Raw genomic sequence first — 5,682 nt, 5'->3', positions numbered from 1 at the left:
TACAATATTTGATAAGTGAATATACTTTTTTAAAGATACATAATAGAAACTTGTCCTCTTTGCTTTACAGGGAAAGGCCGTTTTTGCTGTAGATGGCTATGTCATTTCCACGTGGAAACAACCCTTCACTGCGATACCTCTTCTTGCACGGCCAGTAAGTTTTTACTTTGCCTAAATAAACAATGAAGTGATCTATCTGTTGTACCTACACTTTTATTGTATTGAACGTGTACATATTGATCACCTGTGACTAAGGTTAGGTGTTTTAAATGTCTTATGAACCCCAGAAAGAGTAGCTGCTACCAGGTGTAGCAGCAAATGGGGATCTTAATCAAATCAAATCAAGTCATAAACTACAAGCTGTTGTTGTCATGGCGATGATGCAGGTTGACGCAGCCTCCAAAGACTGCATCTTATTCCCAATATGGATACCGGGACACTGGATACTAGGCGTAAGTGTTAAAGGTGTTAGATCAGAGTGCATGTATTCATAATAAATTTGTACTATTTTATCAAATTGTCACATCTTAACATCTTTTTATTCCACTGGACAGCCACACAAAAGCATAAGAGTTGGTCAGTTTTTATCACGACTGTGTTAATATGAAAGCTGTGCTTATGCAGATGTCATAATTAAAAATGTGCTTCCATTGCCGTGTTATTAAATATTTTACAGACCCTCCAGCCTAAACAACGGAAGATATGTGTGCTTGACTCTACCAAGCCTACGGGTTTTGGAGATTTGAACTATTTATCAATGCTCAGGTTTCCAGTCACTGCGTCTGAAGTTCAGGAACCGTTCACTGTTCCTATTAGAGTAGCATATTTTGGGAACCGTTCACTGTTCCTATTAGAGTTGCATATTTTGGGAACCGTTCACTGTTCCTATTAGAGTAGCATATTTTGGGAACCGTTCACTGTTCCTATTAGAGTAGCATATTTTGGGAACCGTTCACCGGTCCTATTAGATTTGCATATTTTGGGAACCGTTCACTGTTCCTATTAGAGTTGCATATTTTAGGAACCGTTCACTGTTCCTATTAGAGTTGCATATTTTAGGAACCGTTCACTGTTCCTATTAGAGTTGCATGTTTTGGGAACCGTTCACTGTTCCTAGTAGAGTTACATAATTCTTGTGCAGTGTTGTAAGGGAGCGCTCGTAGACTGTATTGTACATGATTTATCTGTCTGGTGATGTGCTCATTTTATTTGTGGTGGCAATCTGCAGACCTACTGTTGACACAGAAAAAAAGATGATCAATAGTCATTGCAGATGTCAATTTATTCAAAACATATAAATATCTATACATATGAAATGCTGAGGTTCCATGTACTCTTAAGTTATTGCTAGGATACAGACAAAAATCCTGAGGCACTGACAATCATATCAGGAGCATTTCATCAATTGTCCGTGATGGATTCACTAGTAATGCGGTGGAGATGTACACTGAGGATGGTAGAGGCTACTCTTACATCTTAGATCAACCATTTCATAACAAACATCTTGATTGACAAAAAAAACAGCTGTGAGTGGCTCTTCTGTCTTTGTTGCATGACTGAGAGATTGATAGATCCATCATACCCACAGCCATCAGGCTTTTTAATTCCCTTGCAAATGGTAGATGAGCTGCAAGACAACTGAATTTCTGTTTGGGGAGTAATCACGTCACTCTTATCTTATCTTGTTCCAAAATTATAAATGGAAGACTAAGTTTGGAGTCATGTGTTTAAAATATTGCCCACAAATATCATGTCACATCCTAACATAAGGTCTTGCATAGTATTTCCATAGTTTTTTTATTTCATGGTGTGTTGTGTGTTGCTTTATGTTTTTTCGTAGCTCAATTGCAAAACAAGTAATACCTGGACCATGGACATTTGTCAATAAAAAGGTTAGGGCTGTTCTTAAATTTGATATGCCCTGTGAAATGTGCTATGTATTTACATTTTACTATTTAATTTATTTAAATAAATGAATTAATATGTAATCTAATTATTATTATTTTTTCTTTTTCAGAATGTCCCAACACAAGGAACAACCCTTGACTGTGGTGTCTTCATGCTAATGGTGAGTTCTGAAGTTAATGAAGTGGTGGGATTTTGCACCTCATCATCAACACTTATAGCGTACACAGGCCCCAAGAAAAAACTAATACGATAGTCATACTTTGAATAATAATGACTTTTTGGATTGCAGTATGCACTATACATGGCACTGGAGTGGCACTTTGACTTCTCCCAGGTGAGAAATATTTAAGTGTGAGTTACTAATGGCCATACTGTATTTAAGGTTTGGAATTGCAATGACATATCTGTCTGCATCATCTAATAGGGAGATATGCCACATCTGAGGAGGTGGTGGTGCCAGCTCCTCCTGGAGAACATCCAGCAATGCATGTGTGTTTTTATTCATGTATTTATTAATTTCTTCTTTTTTTTTATCTTTTCTTTTGGGAGGGTTGTTTTTCACTGGTCTGATATCTGAATATTTTCTTTTAGGAAGAAGAACTCCCTCCATCCCCCACAATCCTTCACAGCCCCAGCCCATCAGCTGCCTGAGTTCGAGGCCAAAAAGGAAAGGTACTGTACAAAAGTGACTGTTAAATCAGGGTATGAACCCAACCGTGAATTCTTGTCCAGTACTTTCTAATTTTGTTTGTTAAACGTTTCTCAGTTTAAAATGTTATATTAGAAGGATCTAGTATAATTAATATGAAATATAATATAAAAATATAATATGAAATAATATGAAAATTTCCACGTAGGAAGAGAAGACGGTTGCATGGACCTCAGCCAGTAGAAGAACGGCCACTCCACATATCTATTGATATGGTATTTCATTAATAACTTTACTCACTACTTAATATCTGAACTAGCTGTAAAAAATTAACATAATAGTAATTACTCACCCTTTAAATTGTTTTATAAATGTCTTGCATTGTTCTATAAATGTCTTTTCCAAAAGAAAATATAAAAATGTAATGTTCATTATTTCAGTTGCCACCTCTAGTGTTGGAGGATATTTTTGCACTGGTTGTCCTCAGTGAAGGAGACGTGGCCATCCTGACCCTCTCCCTCGTTTGTCACCACTTCAGAGAAGTGGTGTCCACCAGGGTTTTTAGGAGGAAGGCACATTTTCTGTGGCTGAACAGTAAGATTTTGAAACACCAAACTCATGTTATACCCATAAACCGCACTTTTTTCCAAGTTGAATGAATTGGTCAAAATTGTCTTACAGGAGTGGCATCTTGGAGCAGGTTCTCGGCAGGGTATCGAGCTGAGTACTATAAAATGTATTCACTTGATACGTGCAGAGAGTGTAACATTACATACAAAAACTGCATTCCAGGTAAGCAAAATGTTAATATGATAGATATTTTTGTTATTACCTCCAGAGATTGTAGTAGAGCACATTTTGAAACATTTGAAATTGTCAGTAATGATATTCAAGATAAGCACCAAATTCTAAAAATTAAGTGGGGACTCAAAAAATAACTCTTAATAAATTAATAAATCTTTTATTTACCCACAGGCTACGCAGGAAGGGGGAAGAGAGGGGAGCTGCAGGGGATTTACAGCGAGAGCTCACACCCGGCCTTCTGCCCCAACTTCTGCCAGATGTGCTTCCCTGAGTAGAGTTGTGAATTTATCGGTGAGTGTGTCTTATCTCAAAACATTTTTCAAAGCTCTGACAATATTTGATTTTTTTCATCCTTCATGATACGAAGCCTGCAAGGCTAGTTCAGGCAGACGACTCATGCTGCGCCCATCGTGATGAACTGATCAGTCACATGCTCTCCTCATTCAAATAAGGCGTGCTATTTAAACCCCCCCCAGCTTACCTGCTCATCCCAGGCTATGCTGCTGCTGCTTAGATCTTGCTGCTGCTGCTCCTATGGGGTTTTGGAAACCCACCTCCTACCTAGCATCCACCTGTGGGCTCTGTTTTTATGTTTCCCGATGGATGGGTCTGCAAAGCAGATCATTAAAGGAACGAATAACCAAGGCAGAGCCTGTCGCCAAACCTGCTGCAGCTATGCTCAAGGATGCCTGTGCTGTGCAACCATGCTCAAGAATATGCTACGGCAAATCGAGTAACATGTTATGCTTTCCTTTCAGGAGGGACAGAGATGACAGGACATGACCCTCTCTCATCATTCATGCTTCATTTATTTGTTTTCTACTGCTTATATTGGTCAGTTATATGTTGATATGTTTAACAGGCCAATAAATGAAAATAATTTTCTTGAGTCCTTGAGTCATTTTATCAGTAGTTAGATGCTGCAGATGATTTTTCAGTCTGTGGTGGCAAGATTGTCGTTTTCTTTTCTCATTCTGCTGGTGAGGTGGCATCAGACACAAGGATGCAAGGCAAAAAAACTGGGAAAAACTACTTGGTGGTGGAGAGATGTACACTGAAGATGAGAGGCCATTCAGAACAACCACCAGGATCATCCACTTCATAACATCTTTATGGATCAAGAAAAAAGGCATTGAAATAACTTGGTCTGCATGAATGCTGCACCAATATTATATGTGTGTATACATATATATATATAGATGTATATTTTATTTTTTTTGCCTGACCTACTGAAACATTTCTTTTGGTAATGATTTGCATTATTTGCTATCACTGGCTTTTTCCAATCATCTATCATTATGATATTCCATGAAAAGGGTTGCACTTTTTTACTTAACCAGTCAACTGAGAACCACTGCCCTTGATTACCTGGACAAGTCCCAAAATACACTCCACATAAACGGGCACATACAGTAACAAAGGCAGTGACACATCAATACAGGTCATGATGCTGTATAGGTGAGAAGGGGTGAAAAAAAGTTTTTCAAGGTATGTTTTTTAGACTGATGCAGACCTACATCATTGGAAGATAGTAAAATTATAGAAAAATTATATAATGCTTTCTTTGATTGTTGTACAGTCTAATTTTTATAGCCTATATAATTGATGTAGCCTATAAAATAATCACTCACTTCTCTGCATTTTGCTGTTCTCGGGTTTCCGTTAATGACAAACTATGACAAACCTATCTATTAATAGCAAAAACACAATATGTCGCTGCAAAAGACATTGCAAAGACAGTTTTTATAGGGTAGTAGTAGGGGAAAATCCTCCCCAGGCGCTGTTTCTACTGAGTTTCCAAAATCCCGACTGTCCCTGAACTTCTACGCAGAGCTTGGCGTGTGACGCGTGTGTCATGGGCGGGGCTTGACCTGCTGGACGGTCAAGCCCCGCCTCCCGCTGCAGACGATTGTATTGCAGCAGGCCGCAGCCGTTACCCACTCAGCCGGTGCGTGATTAAAAGTAGCTCAATAGAGTGGAAAAAAAACCCAATCTGGCAACACTGCCTGAACGTCCTCCAAAAGTAGCCCAATCTGGCGGGGAAAAACGCCCAATCTGGCAACACTGCTAAACGTCTTCACGCTCCAGCGTCAACCTAAATCAATGAGACCAACTGAAAGCGAAGCCGGTATGAAACTAAAACTGTTATTCTGAATAAATTGTAATTGATATTGAAATTCCGTTTAGCCAGGGGGGGCGACCGCCCCCCCCTGGTGCCTCCATGGTTGAAAAAGTGCCCTCAAGAGTGGTGAATACGAGAGAAAGTGCCTCATTGGCTGCCCTTTAAATGTGAAAAAAATGAATGGGTGCCCTCTGGTGCC

At 39.1% G+C, this 5,682-nt stretch overlaps 3 long non-coding RNA genes across 3 annotated transcripts; all 3 read left to right on the top strand.

The window, feature by feature from the left end:
- The first annotated feature begins 24 nt into the window (after nt 1-24).
- On the top strand, nt 25-1,892 carry LOC307072048. The gene is made up of 3 exons (XR_013811658.1): nt 25-154; nt 387-452; nt 1,841-1,892. It is a non-coding gene; the product is annotated as an uncharacterized lncRNA (long non-coding RNA).
- Nucleotides 1,893-2,196: 304 nt separating this feature from the next.
- LOC307072046 lies at nt 2,197-3,147 on the top strand. Its single transcript, XR_013811656.1, has 5 exons — nt 2,197-2,242; nt 2,333-2,397; nt 2,500-2,580; nt 2,766-2,832; nt 2,998-3,147. It is a non-coding gene; the product is annotated as an uncharacterized lncRNA (long non-coding RNA).
- Nucleotides 3,148-3,250: 103 nt separating this feature from the next.
- On the top strand, nt 3,251-4,183 carry LOC307072047. The gene is made up of 3 exons (XR_013811657.1): nt 3,251-3,349; nt 3,533-3,652; nt 4,120-4,183. It is a non-coding gene; the product is annotated as an uncharacterized lncRNA (long non-coding RNA).
- Nucleotides 4,184-5,682: the final 1,499 nt, after the last annotated feature.

Source organism: Pollachius pollachius (assembly GCF_949987615.1).
Source record: "Pollachius pollachius genome assembly, chromosome: 3".
Classification (NCBI taxonomy): domain Eukaryota; kingdom Metazoa; phylum Chordata; class Actinopteri; order Gadiformes; family Gadidae; genus Pollachius; species Pollachius pollachius.
This window is presented reverse-complemented; position numbering and strand designations above follow the sequence as displayed.